The sequence below is a fragment of the Lissotriton vulgaris genome, chromosome 4_1 (genome assembly GCF_964263255.1).
Source record: "Lissotriton vulgaris chromosome 4_1, aLisVul1.2, whole genome shotgun sequence".
Taxonomy (NCBI): Eukaryota; Metazoa; Chordata; class Amphibia; order Caudata; family Salamandridae; genus Lissotriton; species Lissotriton vulgaris.
In genome coordinates, this window is record NC_141691.1 from 598,354,240 (window position 1) to 598,374,536 (window position 20,297).

At 42.8% G+C, this 20,297-nt stretch overlaps 1 pseudogene; it reads left to right on the top strand.

The window, feature by feature from the left end:
• Positions 1-2,579: 2,579 nt before the first annotated feature.
• On the top strand, positions 2,580-3,800 carry LOC147722304 (uncharacterized; annotated as a pseudogene).
• The last annotated feature ends 16,497 nt before the right edge of the window (positions 3,801-20,297 follow it).

A 20,297-nucleotide genomic window follows, 5' to 3' on the forward strand; every position in this document is an offset into this window, starting at 1 on the left:
CCAACAGAGTATGCTCATAAACACAGTGAGCGTGTTCTTTTTAACAAAGGGCTACTGATAAGTTCTTCCTGAGTACTGGCATTTTGTGTATGGTAGGAGTAATAGGTAGTACTGACATTTCTATTGTTCAAGGCAAGAACCTTTTGAAGATGGAGATGCCCTTTTGTCTGTCCCTCATTACTTCTTCATAAAAGCTGATGACAGCCAGAAGCAGGGACATCACACTTCATGATGCCCTTGCTTTGCATACTCCCACTTGAACCATCACTATTGCAACCTGCTGTGAAAGCCATCACTTTGGTTGTGGCTAAGGAACATCCAGAAAATGACATTTGATGGAGAACCAACCCAAAGTGGTTTTGAATACTTAAAAAGTGGACCCACATCCCTTTGACAGCTAAAGGTGTATAGTAATGGTATCTAAACTACTCCACTTTGTTCCAATTTCAAGTCCTTTATGACAAAGGAAACAAGTGCTCTAATGAATATACACAGAATTGCTGTTATAAGTGTTAACCCCTTTACGGCGGCGATAATTTCGCCGCAGTGCGGGGGTTCTATTCTGTGGGCGGGGCCGCGTCGGCCATCGGACGTGCGCAGCACTACCAAGGTAGTGCTCATGACGGCCGTTGGCCGACAGCAGCAACGAAGGGGTTAAACATATTTTGCCAGGCTTCGATTATTACTTAGTTAAATTTAATTATTCGTTTGGACCATCGTTGTATTCAGAAAATTTTGGAAACTTAATTTCAGTTAAGGTGTCCTCTTACACTTATTTAGGGGTACTACTGATAATGATACTGGCTTTTGTTTAAATTTTTCCATTGATTTTTTCTTCATTCATTATTGCCAATTCCTACTGCTTGTTCAACCAGAAACTATGGTCTCCACTGAGGTGAGGAGATGGTTGGGTTCAGGGAAAGACAGCCTAATTTGACATCTTGTTTAAGTATTTTAGATGAGGACTTCAGAGGTGAGGATAATTGCTACCAGTACGCAACTATTGCTAACAAAAGGTATTAGGGCTCAAGCAAAGCTTCAAGGAGGATGAGAGTTTGGGACAAGGACAGGTCTGATTTCCCTAACTTGTTTTAGCAATGGTGGATTAGGTCAACATTGGGTGTAGCCTGGGAAGAAAGTTCCTCATCTAGAGAGTTAGAGTGGATGATGTCTCTTCTTCTGATGGGCCATGTTTGGGCTTCTAGTGCAAGCTAGTGGATCTTCCATGACTTGGGCTACGATTACTTAACAGAAAAAGTACCCTCAATTCAGTCACTGCTGCAAAAAACAAATAGTAATTTGTTAGCAATGCTGTACAAATTTAACATTTAAATCCCATCTAAACTAGCTTAACAACATCCACCCTCTCTGCAACTCTAGCCACCTCAGGAACTAAACCCACTGAATAAAACACAATCTCACTACACTGCACCCTTCCACGCATCCCACCCTTAATCGACCCCCTCCCACCCCGTCATGCATAGTGTTGTCATCAATGATGTCATTTCAGATGATGTAATGAGGTTACCAATTATGTCATAGAACATGTCATGAGTGATGTAATATGAGAGGTAATTAGCAGTGCATGTCAGGGCACAAGTTATAGGTTTCATCTAACTCTAATGCCCCTTTAACCTATGTTTGTTTTTTACTGAATATCTAACCTTTTTTATTATTGTGAAGTAAGATATTATTACAATTTCTAACTATAATGTCATTTTAACCTTTGTTTTAGTGAATTTCTAGGTTTTTTTCAGAGTAAGATATGAGTATTCCATCTGATACTTGCCGCTGTACTTTAGAGGAAATATCCTACATTACCAGGGCATTTGCTCCCAACGGGGGCATGAGAGGGAGGCTTTGTAGTCACACATTCATCAAAGGTCCATCCCTTATGTAATATACTGTTTGCTCTGCTTCCCCACTAGTCCTATTGGGAGCAAACCCACTGGTAATGTGAAATATTTCCTGTTGACTACAGAGGTAAGTAGACTTGTTATTTATATCACACATGCAAGTTGCATGCCCACTTTTCACTCACGTTCTTGGGGGAAGTGACTTCATCGCATCCCACCCTGATGAAAGCCCAGGCCCATTTATAGGCTATTAGGAATGGCTGAAACATGTTGGTGTTCTAGTTAGGGTCATAGGACCATCAAATCCTCTCAACCCCACTATTTTGTTTTTAAACCTTAGTATAGAGTCAGGATACCTTTACTCATCCTGTGTGTCCTTAAAAGTCACAGGTGCCATGCCCCCTTGAACTAAAAGTGACAGGTGCAAATCCCCTTGCACTAAAAGTGACAGGTGCCACGCCCCTTCAAAGTGAACTAAAAGTGACAGGGTCCAAACCTTCCTGATTGATGTAGGTGACCATTTGACCCAAGGGGGGCAGTAGGGCATAGGGCCGGTCTGTTTTTGGAGACAACAGCTAACCAGAGTCCTATACCGCATGGTGTCCAAGTTGTGATGTAGAGGTGTACGCCTCTTTTAGGGTTTGCTTAGAATACATATAATGCTCCCTTTTGAGAAGTGTACAGCAAGCAGGCGCCTGAATACAGAAAGAGGACCTGATCAAAATGAAGACATACAGCCCGCTCGTGAAAAGGCCAGTGTTAGGTGGCGACCAGCCCACTATCGATAGATATTACCGCAGCTTAACACCCCAGGTAATGGACGAGAATGCTCAACAAGAAATACCTAAGGATATGGGCTGCGACCCTATTGGTTTTGTTGATGACATTTGTCGGCCTATGGAAGCACCCAGTCTCAAGGATTAGCCGCTACGTGTGTTGACAGCAGCGAGAGTGAGGGCTCGTGTAGTGGCAGCGTGTATGTGGGACTCAGTTCCGTGGACATGGAGGAAGATGAAGAATCGATAGTTCAACCTGACACCCCTGTCTATGAAGACATGGGCTTTCAGGAGGATACGGCTCTTGAGAAGGTAGTTGTGCAACAACCGGGTACAAGCGTCGACGATGATGGGGCATCGCAGGACATTAGCGACTCTTAAGATTTCAGGGCTGCCGCAGAGGGCGGTGAAAATATGGAGGTTAGTAAAATGTTATGAGCGGTCAGCTAGATAATAATGTATTTTATATCATCAATTAACAGAATGTCAATCTTTCTTCTTTTGAACCCTAGAGAGCAACACCAAAAAGACTGGCGGCAGAGCGGCAGCCTGCAAAATCGAACAACATAATTTTCAATTGTCTGTGGTGTTCAAAACAGGCGGAAATTTCCACATGCCACATACACATGGCAAAACAATGCCAAAACAATGATGGGTGCGGCAAATGTGTATGCAGCTCTAAGAAAGGAGCATGTGAAAAGCATGATCCAGGAGTGTCCTACAATGCCATGCAGTTTGTTAAAGGCTTCGCTGCGGCGGTGGTACTAACCTGTGTTAAGCGTGACTATTACAGGCTTTGTCACGTACATCAAATGAAGGACCCTCAGCAGGCGGCTCACGAATGTTTGTACGAATCATACAGAGCAAGAACAATACGATATATTTGTAGTTTGTTAGACCCGTACAAGCTGTATAAACTGTTACGGGTGGTATACGGGTTGTACACTGAAAAGAAATGTGTCCATCCTGAGATGGTGAAGATCATGTACGCGGCTCTCAATGAGATCAGATATTCCCCGGACCCAAGCTTTAAACTACCCGGCATGCAGGGGATGTGCACAGCTTTTGATTGAAAGATGATAGAAAGACTCGTAGAAAGGTGTATGTGTAATCTGTATAAAAAAAAAATAGAAGAATAGGGTCTTTGGCCCCAAGAAGACTATTTTAAATAAATAAGGTATTATTGAAAGTTAAATTATAGTTTGTATGTCAAACAAAACAGTAGAATGTTACACAGTACGGTGGCTATGTGTTAATCCATCCTTACTACACTTACTATGAAAATGTGAAGTACCTTCTGTTTATGCTCTGTTAATATTCTATCAGGTATATGCATCAATGTAGGCGTTTGTGATTCCTCAATTGAGATTATGAAGGAATTGCAATTAAGGAATTGCAAAAGCATATGCATGTAGGAATCGCTATAAAATTAGCTATTCCCAAACATTCCTTAATTGAGACTCGCAAACTGCGATTCGCAATTAAGGAATGCCTTCCCATTCATTCCTATGGGCCTACAGGTCCATAGGAATGAATGGTACATTGCATGCACAATTTGTGAATATCAATAGGTACTCGCAAATTGCGCATGCAATTTCAAGGGTGCAAGGGTGTCAAAAAGACAGCCTGATGCACATCTGAAATTGCTCTGTGCACGCATGTTGCGCACACACATGCTCCAAGGGCATGTGTGTGTGTAAACTACAACTTTGCAAAATGCAGGTTTTTTTTTACATATTACCATCAAGTTCGATGGTAATTTGCACGCCCTAGTAGCGAAATCGCTATTCTAAAGTGTTTTTTGCATTGCATTAAATGAATCGCAAATTGTGATTCCTTAAATGCAATCACAATTTGAAAAATCAAAATTAATTGTGAATTCTCAAATTGCGAGTGCCTTGTATCTTGATGCATCGCAAATGCCCTGTTAGTGGGCACAAACGGAGCATTTTTGCGAATCGCACTGTTTGCGCTCACAAAAATGGTTGATGCATGTGCCTGTTTAATTTTAATAAAATGACCTTCCACAAAATAAGCGTCTTTCATTTCCTGGGTTGTATTGGCTGATAACATGTCGCTGGTCCTGTTAAGAAAACTTTATTACAATACAAGAGGGGTTGGCAGCTTTGGAAGCATCAAAGCTCTGTATAGAAGGGCTATAGTTGAAAACGAACCAGTAAGCAGAGCCCAGGTGAAAACGTGGTTATCAGGGGAGGAGGCATATACACTTCACAAGCCAACCAGAAGACTCTTTAAGAGGCCACCTGCAATCGTTAATGCGCAATTAGATTATCAATGGCAGGCGGACATCATCAGCCTTCAAGATTTAGCAAAACATAGCACCGGAGCTCATTATATATTAACCGTCAGAGACATGCTGTCCAAGTACGCATTCGCAGAAGCGCTAAGAGATAAAAGCGGGGCTAGTGTCACAGCCGCTTTTAAGGCCATCTTCGAGAAGGGCCGAATTCCTCAAAAACTATAAACAGACGTCAGTAAAGAATTCTTAAACAAGGCATTTCAGAAATTATTAAAACACCACAGCGTTCAACATTCTGTAACACACACAGAGGTAAACGCAGTGGTTGTAGAACGGTTCAACAGAACTTTAAAGTCAAAGATGTGGAGCTATTTTACGGCCACCAGCACCTAAAGATAGGTTGATTTTCTACAGGCTATTGTAGCTGAATATACTGCCAGTTATCACAGGACCATCAAAACAGAACCCATAGAGGTAACTCACACTAATTTGTTAACTGTTTGTAGAATGGTGTACGGGCGTAATTCCGCGACAAAAGCGAAGAAGCCTGTTTTAAAAAAAGGTGACCACGTGAGGATTTCAAAATTGAAAGGGTTCTTTATGTAGGGCAACCAACAGACTTTTAGCGATTAAATATTTATATTGGAAAGTGTGGAGTTTAAAGAAGGGATGTATATTTACAGGTTAAAGGAATACGACTGGGAAGCGGTGTTGGGGGTATTTTATCAGGAAGAGTTACAATTGGTACCCGATGATCCGCACAGGGTGTATAGGGTTGAAAAGATTCCAAAAAGGAAAGGTAGAGGGTCTAATAGCCAGGAATATGTCAAATGGCGGGACTGTAGTAAACACAACAGGGAAGAAGGGGCAGAGGGAAAATATTTAAAGACCTAACCAGGGTGGAGTCCCCCAACAAGTTAATGTAAGAAACAAGAAACACACACTGGGGGTCTAAAGGTGGGCCTAGTTCGCTCCAGACGACAAAACGACAAAGATACACACTGCTAACCAAGTCAGTGAACGTTTGCCGATGCTATGTAACAAAGTTTACTCATGGGGTGCCAAAAACAGCGAACTATGCTTGGGGATTCACTTCAAATATAGACTAGACCCATACAGAGAAGAGTTGGATGTCCATCAACGTCAGATATAGATCATATATTCTCATTTGGCCATCCAGATAGGAATGGTGTGTCCTATGATCATTGGGACTAATCCATAACCTAGGTTTGTCTGGGTCTTATCTCCAGATGCAGTGAAGACCATGGGGCAGATTTATGAGGCCCTTGCGCCATGTTTACGCAAGGCGGCGTAAATGTTGTGCATCCCTACAAGGCATTTACAACGTGACGCATCTATGGAGATGCGTCACGGTGTAAGGCCCTGCTCCACACGAAACCTGTGTCAGGTTTCATGTAGGCGTTCCAGTGCAGGGGGGGGTGTTCCGTCGCAGGAAAGACCCTGGAAAGTGACTCACTTTCTACATCAATTCCTTACGCCTGCTTGAAGCAGGCGTAAGGGTGCAGACATGACTCCAGCAATGCGCCGCCCGTACGCCGAAAGATGCGTCACGCATCTTTCCTGCCTTGCACCATGGTGCGCCACATTGTAATGCGGCGCACCATGGGTGGCGCACTGTGGCGCACATTAACTGGCGCATCCCTGGGGATGCGCCAGTTAACGTAAATCTGCCCCATAGTGAGCAAAGGGATCGTGATGGAGTCCGGTGCAGTGCAAAGAAATTAAAGTGTAGTGAGGTTGAAAAAGGATAGTAGATCAATGCAAAAACTTTAATATAACTTGATCACTCCCTTAATAAAAACAAGAACAGTGCAAAAATTCAGTCTAAGCATATAACTGCATTTATTCGGCCAACATGTTTCAGCCTAAGGGGAACCAAACCCCATGGCTTTCTTCAGGGCCACAGTCCTTAACGTTTGCTACTGCGTATCAAAAATAGTGAAAAATAACTAAATCAATTAAAGGATACAACTGTGTTGTGATAAGTATCTTTCAATCCTCTGTATCAACCAGTGTCGATTTTATCTGTTCATGAAAACAAAACAGAGATATTTTACATGAATCCCAACAGTTAGAGTGCTTATGGGTCACCATTTTGTACTAAGGTAACTGTAGTTTAATAACCACTTTGTACTAACCTGTATTGTACAGGGAGCAATGTTTAGGAAAAGGAAGAACAAAATTGCACCGGGTTTTGTGCCTGTTGTACTTGAGTGAAGAAGACCGTAATGCTAATGACTAAACTCACACTATGTTTTGTCTTGATTTTTTCTATATTTTTATATAGGGACCTGATGTAAGACGCCCGTTCCATGTATCCAGGCTCATATTTCCAAATGTTGCCTATGCAAGAATTATGACGGAAAACACATATCCCAAATAAATCAGAACCCCACATGAGGTTGGGACCAACTATCTATTTCAGTGACTTTTAACGGGCTACGTTGCTCCTCTTCATCATACCCTTGCAACTACTCACTGTTTTATCTACACGATGAGGATATTCTTCTCACAAGATTAAGTCTACGTACCCTACAGTGTTGGTGATAGCTTTACCCGTTACAACTACAGATTCCAGTCATCTATTCTGTATTCTCGACTATTCAGTCAACGTAATTGTAAATGAATACAGACTTCCTGAAGAAGGCTGACGCCGAAACGCGTTGAAATGGGAATGCACTTCTGTATTTTGTAAACTATTTATATGTTTGTTATCATTGTTGCTATTTCATTCACGACATCTATGTCACATGAATCAGAATATTTGTATGTATTAATTCATAACTATACAAAAATATGTTTCTACAAAAAATGAAGATATAATAAATAATGAAAATATCAAGACAAAACATAGTGTGAGTTTAGTCATTAGCATTACGGTCTTCTTCACTCAAGTACAACAGGCACAAAACTCGGTGCAATTTTGTTCTTCCTTTTCCTAAACATTGTTTCCTTGCTAGGGTTCATCCCATTAGGCAGGGTCCCCCTTCTTTCTAAACGTGTACAGGGAGCAAACCTCACCTCTCCTGGAACCTTGCTCAGGATAATATGATAATATGAGGCCCGCTCTAGAAAAGGTGAAGAAAGGGATAAGGGAGAAGCTTAGAATAAAAATAACCTAGTCTACCTCCTAACTACCTGAGCTGATACCCTTATAATCTTTAACCTTATCGAGCACAAAAACAGTCTCTGACTGTGAGACAAGCAAGCCCCCTCCCCAAAGCGGTCAGAAGGAACCATCTCCGGCTGTTCACTGCTGTAAATGGCGGGACTGGCCAGAGAAATAACAGTTGGGTGTTGGCCAGCTCGCTGAAGGATGTGTGAGCTAGGGCCCATCTAAAAGCCGCTGATAAGATAGAGACAACACCCTTTTACATTACGTTGCCGTCCAACACTTCTAAGGGCATGTTCCTTGACAACCAGATTTCTAATTACACAGGACCTGAAAGAGGATTAGGAGGTAGCCCTAACTGAAATCGAACACCTGAGAACATGGAATACATTTACACCGAACGAAGCCAAGTTGAACATAAAGCGTGAGCAGGACCCTTTGAGCATACATGTGGGCTTCCCATACTGCTACTACCCAACCGTTTCAAGTGTTGTCAATGCCATCAACAAATTCATAGCCAACATTGAAACATATTTGAATATTCATCTGTCGCTAGACACTGTCAGAAGGAAGGTGTTTCTTAAATCCCTGAGTTGCAACACCGTGTTTAACTGCTGTGGTAAATTAAGAAGGGTTTTAGTCACAGTACAGCATGCGAGAATTCAGTCCGACCTGGATCACACGTGCCCTCATATTAATGGTGGGTTCTATAAACTCTATGTGCATAGCAACATTGTAGAGGCCCAGAGGATCGATGAGAGTTACTCGCCATTGTTAAGATGAGTCCATGTACAGAGAGAAAATAATATGATGAGCAATATTCAATTTAAGAAACATGACTATGCCAAAGCTTCTAAAAACCATTTTAACACTATTTTAATTATGATCTACGATGATCAGTCTCAGCCTGTGTCCTTTAAATATGGGAAAGTTATTGTTAAACTTTATTTAAGGCCCAGACGCATCAGTGGCTGTTAAGCACTCATCATGATACTTGTGAAAACATACAGGGACCCGTCTATGTACCGGGACTATTACAGAAACCACGCCGATATGGAGGTCGCCGGTTATGTACGGGTCGGTTTAGGGGGTTTCTTCCGTAGTCTGTTTAGATGAGCCATGCCTTTCTTGAGAAGAGGCTATGAAATTGCAAAACTACATGTTAAGGCGGCAGCTCCGAAAATTGCCCATGATGTGGTTGGCTCTGTTACTTCGGCTGTTGCAGAAGGCATGAACAAGCAACCGCAAGAAGGCGCAGGGTTGGTGTACAAGCCGCGCATGAGTGTTAAAAGGAAGCCACATGCTTTGAGATGCAAAACACGCTCACAAAAGAACAACTCCAACATGGGAGAGAGCTTTGAAGAAGAAGAGAAACGGCTCTAAAGCAAATATTTTCTAAAGCAGTGCAAAATAAACCATGGCCTTTGTACATTGTGCATCGGGCGAGTGCGCCAAATCAGAGTTCGACTTGTTCACTCTAAAGTCCAAGTAGACAAGCATCAAAAACAGCTTCTTCATGTAGGTATCACTTTTAGCCGCATTGACAACGCTGGCCCCTATAGAGTTTTTTGTGTCAGGGTCCGTGGATTTGTAGTTTGATCTCAATAACATGCTCTTCCATCTTATGTGTAAAATCGTAAAAGTGGATGGTTCAACAGAGCAGCAGACGTTAAAGTGGTGACAACCGCTTACCCCCGAGCAACCGTGTTTAATCAGGTAGACATCACCCTGGGCGATCATCTCATCACACAGAGCGATAACATGTACACCTACAGAGCCTACCTCGAGAGCATTCTAAATTACAGTAGCGACGCCCTTAACACACAGCTTTTAGCGGGGCTCTTCTACAAGGATACATATGGTCACTTTGAAGCCAAGGAGCTGGATGGTGACAAGGAGGGTTTTGTAAAAAGAGCAAGGTTTGCAGCAGGCAGTCGCAACTTTGACCTCCTGGTTCGCATACATTCAGACCTCTTCATCCAAGATAAACTGTTCATCAATGAAATTGATCTTCAGATCAAGCTCACTCGCAACCAGGACTCATTCTGCCTCATCAGCGGGGTTGCGGACCAGAACAAGCTGGAGGCACTGTCCGCAAGCCTGATTGAAAAGAGAGTAAAAGTGTCCCCGAGCGTCGGATTAGCGCACGCCAACGCATTGCAAATATCAAATGCTAAGTACGCTGTGGAAAGATTAGCTCTGAAGGTATTCAGCATCCCAGTAGGTACCCGCTTAATCCAGCAGCAGAATTTATTTCTGGGGCAACTATCCAAACTCATCTTCGGTTTTGTGGACAATACAGCTTTTAGCGGCACCTATGTTTTAAACCCCTTCAATTTTAGGCACTTCAGCATCAACTACGCAGCGCTGGTCTACGAGGGCTCTGTGATTCCTGCAAACTCTACACCCACAGTTCTATAACCTCCAGCTACATCAGGGAATATCAATGGCTGGTTTCGATAACCAGGAAGCATCTAAGGGACTGTGGGGTAGCCGTGTCAAGAGAAGGCTATGGGGATGGATACACGCTGTTCGCATTCGACTTGACACCCGACATAGAAGACGCTGATCACTACAACCTGGTCAAAAATGGAAATCTAAAAGCTCAAATACAATTTAGTAGTCCGCTACCTGCGAATGTGAACATGGTCGTATTCAACAGCATTATACAGACCAACCACGCCAGACAGATTTTGTTTGACTATCTTTAAAGCATTTGTGAAAATGACACTCTGCAGATACAGGAGTTCTTAAGCAGGCATAAATACGCTAGAAAATACTTTGTAGGTTTTTTCCCTAGCGATGAGTTACCGGTTGCAATAGGGGCAGAAAGACCCAGCACCCTCGCCTTTAACACCGATCAGCATTAAAAGGGTGGAACACATTGGGCTGCCTTGTTGATAGATAGGGACAAGGGTGCAGTGTTTGACAGTATAGCAGAGTTCCCCAAACACAGTATCTATACACAGCCCCTATTCAAGTTTGTGAAAAAGGCTGCAGCTCGGGTGGAGTATAACAAGGTGCGGGTCCAGGATTCGTTAGCCATCACCTGCGGGGAACACTGTGTTTATTTTATCAGTAAAATGTCAGAGGGTGTGTCCTTTAGAAACTTCCTAAATCTATATTTGAGTGACCTTGTTAACAATGATAGTCTAGTTGTAAAATATGTAAAATAAAAAACAAGGGCATCGGTCAGACCTGTAAAAACAGAATATGTCATTTGTCAAAATTGTAAGGGCTTGTACCACGTGTATGTTTAATGATGCGTCTAAAATAAAGGCTTTTTTAAAACATGTATTCAGACCCTTTATTTCTATGCTGGCCCATACGCCATGATACAAAAATGTATTAAAAGCCTCGTTCATTCCACGCTGTTAGGTCCTTAAAAGCTGCAGGTTTACTCAGCAACATTTGTGCTGTCCCGGTGTCTCTAACTTATATTTTTAAGAGGTTGTCAAGAAAGATATCTGAGGGCTGTGCAAGGGCAAGCTGCGGCTGCTAGGGGTGAGGAGCAATCGTTGGTACAGGTTGTTGTTCAGAGTCAGGGGTATAGAGTCGGCTTATTTTTTGGGGGTATCCCACTGCTTGTAGTAGCTTAAAAAGTTTTTAGGGGTGCTGGTGTAAAGGTTAGTTTTGTCGTAAGGGTTTAGCTAGGTCTGGTTCAAAATGTCTTTAATTTCAGCATCCAGTCGAAGAGTCTCATTTCGATATATATCCTAGGCGTTGTCCGCAGAAGAGCCCGACTGTTCCAACTGTTGTCTAGGAACCAAATACATCTTTCCGGCATGCTCCATCACCGTCCTGAGAGGAGGCTTGTAATTATGGGTATAGCTATGCCTAACAAAGAGCCTATAAAACCCCTAGACTGTTTCACCAGTTTCTTCTTGGTAATGAGTGAGGCCCTTTTATCACTGAGCTTCTTGATAAGTTGCCACTTCTTCTTCAGCGCCTGTAACTGACTCTTTGATATAGAGATGTTACCTTTTAGGGTGTTTAGGGCTAGTTCTGAAATGGCCACCACTAAATCACCAGAAACAACATATAAGATGGCCTTTCTGTGCTGGCTACTGACTGTAACCAGCATTATCAAGAGAGCTAAATTGCGGCGCAGGTGGTCAGACATGTTCAACTCCAGGTGCTATAAGGGTCGGGCTGCAAATGTCTCGAAAGGTCTTCAGCGTAGCTTTTTATAAGATGGGGATTTGGTCTTGGGTGTGTAAGCGACTGGGAGATCAGGGGGAAAAATATGTTAATGTTAATGTTAATATTACCGCAATTTGTATAGCGCAACAGCTGTCCCGGCAAAGGGGCATCCCGGCGCTGTCAGCAGAGCAACTAACACGGACGGAAAAGGCAAAGGCTACACAATGGGAAAAATGTATGTTTTAATGCCCTTCCTGAAAGCCAAGTAGTTGGTGTGGCTCTGAATGTGAATGGGCAGTGAATTCCAGAGGAGGGCTGGCCTGCTGTGGAAGCAACGGCCTCCTGCCCGCACTCTCCGAAACTTTGGAACCCTCACCAGGTGCTGTCCGAGTGAGCGGAGCTAACATGTGGGAACATAGGGAGTAACTAAGTTGGCCAGGATACTGGGGGTGTTGAGTTTAAGGGCTTTAAAGTGATGCAGAAGTCCTTAAATTCAATTCTCCTGGCCACCGGCAGCCAATGTAGCTGGTGGATGGTGGCTGACACCGGGTAGGACCTGCGCAGGCCAATCAGGGATCTGGCTGCTGCGTTACTTGCCCCTAAATACAGAGTGCAGGCGTAATCCAATCTGGACTTGGTAGCTGAGGGATGAGTCCAACCATACCCCTAGGTTTTTGCCGGCCTGCTTGGGAGGGGGGCGCTACCCAGGCTTTCTGGCCACCAGAGTTCGCTCCACAGACCATGGTCCTTTACCACCAACAGCACCTCTGATTTGCTGGCGTTCAGCTGAAGGCAGTTGGCGGTCATCCACTAAGCGACCACCAAAATTTCAGGGCGTCCCTCTCGGTGTCGCTTGAGAGTGCCACCACCAGCTGAGTGTCGTCGGTGTAGGATACCATGGTCAGTCCCCTGTTTCTAGCCACCGCAGCCAGCGGTTGGACTTTAAGATTGAATAATAGGGGACTGAGGGAGGAAACCTGTGGGACACCTTGTTTAATGGGGTGTGTGCCTGAGACAAAAGGGGGAACAGTAACCACAAATGACCTCTCACTGAGAAACGATGTGAGCCACTTCAAGGCCAGGCCGAAAATCCCTGCCTCCTCCAGGCATTATAACAGAATGGCATGGGACACTGTGTCAAACGCGGCACTGAGATCCAAAAGGATTAGTGCCGACCTTTGCCCAGTGTCCAAAGCAGACCAAAGGTGTTCTGTCACAGCCAAGAGAGCAGACTCCGTGCTGTGGCCAGGTTGAAAACCATTCTGGGAGGAGTCCAGCATGTTGTTATTGGCCAGGAAGTCTGAGAGGAGTGAGTTGACATGCGCCTCCATGATCTTGGCTGCCCAGGGGAGTAGGGAAATGGGGCAATAGTTTCCAGGTTTGGCCGGGTCCAACAGAAGTTTTTTAAGTAAAGGTAGCACCTTGGCATGTTTCCACGCCTTGGGCAAGGTTGCAGTGGAAAGTGATATGTTAATTACCTGCCTCAAGGAGGGCATAATCATAGGAAGCACCTTTCTAAATTGCTCTGGTTTAAGGGGATCAGCAGGTGAGCCAGATTTAATTTTCCTGCATAGTGCTTGCAGCTGGTCTGCAGAAATGGGTGCAAAAGACTCCAAGGTATTAGCAGTTTGATCACACCCTACTGCTAGACGGGTGATAGCTGTAGCAGGAGAGGACCTACAGATGTTATCTACCTTCCTAATAAAGAAGGAGGCAAGGTCCTTGCATTTCTCATTGGACTGTATTTTCTGCACTGCATTGGACTTCTGTGGTTTAAGGCTGGAGACTATCGAGAATACGCTCTTTGCCGGGTTGGCGCTGTTGCGGATTTGATCAGCATGGAAAGTTGCGCGCGCCAATTGAATGACCCTATGATAACTTTTAAGTGCCGCTCGATAGGTGTCTTTCGCAGTGGTGATAAAATCCCTTCTCCATATACCTTCCAGTCTTTTGCGGTCTTTGCACAGATCAGCTAGATCGCTATTATACCATGATCTTGTTCTAGCTTTACGGTTCAGTGACCATTTCTCAGGGATCAGGCCATCTAGTGGCTGCCTGATCCTGTCTGTTAGGTTCCTGTATGCCTCATTAGGGTCATTAGGAAGGCTAGGACATGTGGTGGAGAGACGGGCCTGGAAAGAATCCCAGTTAAGCTTGTGCCAAGGGCGTTTGAGCGAGGATGTCTGCTCATTGCACTGTGAGGGAGTTATTTCCTGAAGGGACATGGGGACCAAGTAATGGTCGGACCATCCCATTGAGATGGGGGCAAAGACTGTCAGCAAGGGTATGTTAGTGAAAACTGGGTCCAGCAAGTGGCCAGATGTGTGGGTAGGGTTTGACACCAGTTCTACTAGTTGCCAGGCTGCCATATCTGCTATGAAATTTGCCACGTCAGGATCATCTAATTTGTCTAGATGGATATTCAAATCCCCAGTGACTGTGAAGTTGGCGGTGTTAACTGCCAGCACACTGACTTCCTCTGCGAGTGCTACCTTAAAATCAGTGGATGGCCCAGGGGGCCTATAGATCAGAAGCCCTGTAGTTCGGGCTGAATGTGACCTTGAAGAGGGGGCAATCACATCCGGATACAGTATACCTAGTGAAGATACAGGGGTAGACCGATTTATAAATCACCGCGATGCCCCCTCCTCTAGTCGCTCTGTTCAGAGTGAGGATGTTATACCCTACAGGAGGCGCCAGGCCAAATTCCGCAGTCATATCAGCCCACAGTCTGTAGACTTCTAGAGAATTATTTTTTAAGTCAACCAGCAGGGCGCCGTGGGGTTTTGTTGTAGCATCGTTAAAGGCCTCCATGAAGAAGTGAGTTTTTCCCGGGTACATCTGTTTAGCTATGATGGATATTTGTTGTTTGTCAGGGGGAGTTTTAAATAAAACAAGGTACGAGGCGTTGAAAGCTATAGAGCGACTGTTCTTACCCTTGTAAAACAAGTTCTGCACAATGTAGCATATGCTTAGATTGCGATGGTGTGAAAATTGAGTAAAAGCTTTCTCTAACTCAGGATGATCACCACCTTCATGCATAAGGTCATCGACCATTACCATATTTACAAGGGTCGGAGGCAGCAGCTCATCATCGTTGAGATTATCAGGTATACCTTCTATAAATCTGATATTGGGGAAACTATAGGACAGGTCAGTATAAAGATCTTGCCATCATGACTAAAGCCATACAATGTTATTAGGGGTTTTGGATAAAACACTGGCAGCATTTTCTAAGAGCTTTTTATAAAGTAAGTTTTACCGCAGTTTGAGGGCCCTGTAAACACACATGGGAATGGATACTGTAATATGGTGTCCATAGTGCGATGGCGATCTCTCTAATGTGTCTAATAACCGTACGGCAGTGTTTTATAGTCTGCAGTCAGGAACCTTTTGTCAAAATCAACGCGTAAGGTTTTATGTAATGGCTGGGTTATAATTTCCCACTTCTTTTTGGATCTGACTATGCAGGGTTGATTAACAACTATGGTTTTATCATTTTCACTGACGTCCAATGCAGAGTATTCTTGCACCAGATCCTTCAGACTGTCAAAATTGATTTTTAGGGTGTTGCTGACATTTAATGTTATACCTTTGACCTTCATGCACACGTTGTTGTTGTTTGTTTTGCAGGAGTAGGTCTTAGGCACTGATGCGGTAAATTCTATTATATGTTCATCCTTATTGAGTTCACTGGTCAAATTACCTAGATAATCCCCAAGAGGATGGTCTTCATCCCTGGATTACTCAGAAAATCACAGAGTCAGTATCATAATACAAGCAACAGTCCTGGGGTTTATCCATAACCCTGTAAAGCTCTAGGCGGGCGTGTCTGGTCGTGAAGCATGCTATGAAGTTGTTAATGTTGTTACACGTTGTGGGGTACTCTTTTGTGTATTTCCAACACACAGCTGCTGTCTGGTCATCGATGAACTCGCAGCTGGACACCTCATAACAAGGGGCATAAAGGTACTTAAACAGTTCATCAGGATCTATTATTAAGGTCGTATTTGACAAGTTTGTACACTGTGCAAATTTTCCTCATAATGAGTTGAGGCAGAGTTTGGCTAACTGTCGGCGGGCTGGGTTGACCTCTATCAAATGGGGCTGTCAAAGTATACCCCTGTGAGTGTAGTAGTCATCGATATATTTCTGCTTTGCATCCTGACAAGTACACCATTCGGGATATCCTGAGGTCTCCTGTTTGTCTCTGAGAAACAAATTAATGTTGGGTGAAAAGAGTTTTGTCGCAGTCCTCCTAAATTGCCACACCTCGTGTACTCTCCCGAGCCTGTAGCCTTTCTATAAGGAAGCTTGTACCTCGATGCTACACGGAGTCCCTGTGAGTATCCGTTGTTCTTCGGTGTGTCTACATCTGCCAGCCTCTTTAAACACCGCACATGTTCGACAGAGGGGGAACATCAGCTTACTATTGACTTTGTATGGTAACAATGGAAAGTAAAGCTGCCTTGGAGGATAGATTTCACATTTGACTAGCCCAAAGTATTTGGATTTGGGCAAAAAATTGCTATATATGATGGTCGGGTGTCCTAAGGGGTATACTTTCACTTTGTTCACAAATGGGTACAGACTGATCATAGTAGTGTATTGCCTCACGATCACCAACGGCACTGTACAGTTGTATGGCATTTGTATGACCCCCAAATAAGGCATCACGGGTTCTAGAGCCTCTGCTAAATCACGCCTCTGAAAGAAAGAGCAGAGCTCAGTGGTGGTTGTTAGCATATCTAACCACTCATGCTCTCAAAGGACCCTCATAGCAAAGCCACATTTTCAACATACTGGGCCCTCATTAGATTACCTCTGTGTAAGTGCTCAAATTTGGCACCCATCAGTCTGTTAAACTCATGGGGTTTGTAACAATGAGGGCAGCCATGGTGAAAACAGCCGTTGTATTCAAAGGCTGTCGGCACTCCCTTAATTACAGCGTAACCATCCAGGTAATAGAAACCCAGGCGGTATTCACCACCCAGTAAGGCGTGTTGAATATGCATTTCTTCCTTCAATGAGACGTACATGAGCCATTGGATAAACGGAGTTCAATAACGTTTCTGTTTAATGTTATAAAGGTCTGGCGGCACTAGAGAAATACTTTTTGGTCTTAAAAACATGCGTTTGTAGATGGACATACACATGGAGGCCAAAGTGATGCTTTGAAAGGGGTCTATGTATTCAACCGTCTTTGTCATTTGAGGTGTATTGGGCTTCAAGACCATGACTTTCTTAGTCAAAGATACCACAAAATCTCTGAACAGAATGCATGCTTGTCGCAGGATCATTACATCTGCCTGACAATAAGCTTTCTACTCGGTTTGAAAATGAAACTCCTTTTCACTCTTTTCAGAGTACCAATTTAGAAAGCTCACTTTCTCAGCATAATATTGGGTATAACAGTGCCTGCATAGGATTTTATTCAGGTGAATTGTATTCAGATTTAAATTTGAGTTTCAATTCCTACACACATTTAATCAATCTAATTACATTATACTGCAACTTTGATCAAATTGTAGTATTCTAGCAATCAATACAACAAACAACTTTTCAAGAAATTTAGTCAAAATAAGGATAAAAATCAACACGGGATAATCTTTTGAGAAAATATTTTTCTTATTTATATTTTTCATAAATTCATAAGGTACATTTCAACAGTTCAAGTTGATTTCAATGCTTGCAAATGAACAATTCTTCCTACAATTCATCTGAAAAAAGTCCAATCCAAATAAAAACAGAAAGTGACATATATCTTTCTTAAATAAAACAGTCACTTATAAGTACATTAACATATGGAGATATGGACTATGTAGTCGACGTTTCGGTCTTCTATTGTTTTAATCCTCCAGACCATCTACAGGACAACCAAGTATGCATATGGCAGTGACCTCTAAAACAACATAATGCAATACATTACACTTTTGCCAACTTATTTCTAAATATTTACAAAATTACAGATTACCCGTGTGATAAAGAATAGCCTTCTAACTTAAATTTATCTTGTTCTCCCATTGGCCCTTTAAAAGTTAAACTAACCCGAAAGGCCTGTTTTGCTATATTTACCAAAAAATGAATCTATATACACTTGTCATTTGTTTTAGAATATGTAATTAAATTAATTTCCAGGAGCTTACGTTTTGTTATGTAGTTCAATTTTGACTTTGGTAATATTTTAAATGGTCAAATAACTCTTATTGGCGGTCCTGGTCTTTATCTAAAACCAAGGGTAAGCACGTCAGTTCACCATACTCAGTCATTACATTCATGGTGAATTGTTCAGACTTATACTTGATTGTGTTTTTTGTCCCCAGGACTAGTTAAACGTTTTCCTTTCGTGGACCAATCATCCTCCTTTCTCTTTTGTCAGCACTTAATGCTTCAAATCTGGAGAAATAACTGTATGCATTCTCAATATTTTGACAATGACGTATGCCATTTCAATTGTATCATAAACCTCTCTTACACTTTAATGGTTCAAGTTGTTGTTTACTCTCTGATTACACAAAAGGGCTTTAGGCATGCCCATCATTTAGATCTATGCTCCTGTTGTAAAATCGGTTTTAGTAAAAACACAATTACAGTGAGCAGCTCTATGTTAAAAACGCCAGATTCACGGATTTGGTCTTGGGCGCATAAATTTGTTTTTTTGAGCGACTTGCTCTGATGACGCTCAAGCGTCCGTATATATTTGGGTATATTTAAATGAAGATACTTTCTGTTGTTTTACACCGAAAGGAACATAACTCAAGTTCTTATTGTTGCTTATCGTTACATCAACATTGCGGACCTCCCCGTAACTTGGCAGACAGAAATACTGTTGTTGAAGTCAAAATTAAAATACATTTTTAGCTACTCTATTTTGTAAGCATATGCGCAAGACATCGAAACACTTGAGGTTCCAGCTCCAGTTGGACTAGCATTCTGTTTATTTTTGTGAAAACAAGAATCAAATTATACCCATTTTTTTTAAATGTAGCAAGAAGTCCTGACTGCACTTTCTTTTTGGATCAAACTTTCGGCGTGGTCGGCAGAAGTCTCTGCGAGTCACATGAATACTGACGGTGATGTGACCTAGATCGGATGCTATTTTTAAAGAGAGCGACCCGGAAGTGACACTTGATTGTAACTCGAGATTGTATTGCTAATCTGCGGCCATCTTTAAATTTCTATTTCTAAAGTTATAGTGTTTATATTGGATATATCTATTCTTATTTAGGTAATTAAACTCAGTTTTGTGGCATCAGCAGGCATCATATATTCAACCCTGTAGGGGGCCGGAGGCGGCATGGGCCCAACATAATTCTGGTTCGCCCAGGTGTTAAAAAAACCCTTACACCTGGGAAAACTAAAGGTTTTTGACAGTTTGCTCAATTCCATGGGTAGGAAATTCAGGGTGTCTATGAACCCTATTTGTAACTGGCCAGCCATTAACAACATCAGCTTGGAACCTTGAGAGATGAGTTCTACTAGTACCTTTTCACAAATCATATTTTGTAAAATAAAGAATGAGTCATATACTTTTGAGTTATGGGCCAGCATGGTATACCATTTGAATTTGAATGAAAGTATTAAGGAAATCACCAATGCATGTTCGCCCCTCAAACTCCCAGCTGTCATTGGAAGTTAGATGGTGTGCATAAATATAGTTAGGTTGATGTATCCCTGTCTCTTATGTGTACTCTATATCAAACACTATGTAGTCTTCGGTTTTGGTCTGGGGTCTGCCTTTAACCATGTACCAATGGTGTACAATTCCTACCCTACATGGAGTCTGTCACCTTGGGCATTTCATTCCTTTGCATTTGTGATCTTCCGCCACATATCGGCCGCACTCTTGGTAATCCATTTTAGGGATGCTTTTAACAGCTTTTTTGTGCCTGCTCAAGCAGTCTTGCGAGCGACAAAACATTATACAGTTGCGGCATCTCACCTTCAGGGCGGCGGCTACAACGCAACCGTACCTCTGGCACATCTTACAGTGCATTTTACACTGATGATGTGCCTTAGTGTTGTATATGTCGTCGCAATGTGTGCACAAGTACTTGACTCCTAGAAAACGTTTAAGGTTCATAATACCGTCAAAGTGATTTTCATCTTGAAGGACATATATGGTCTTG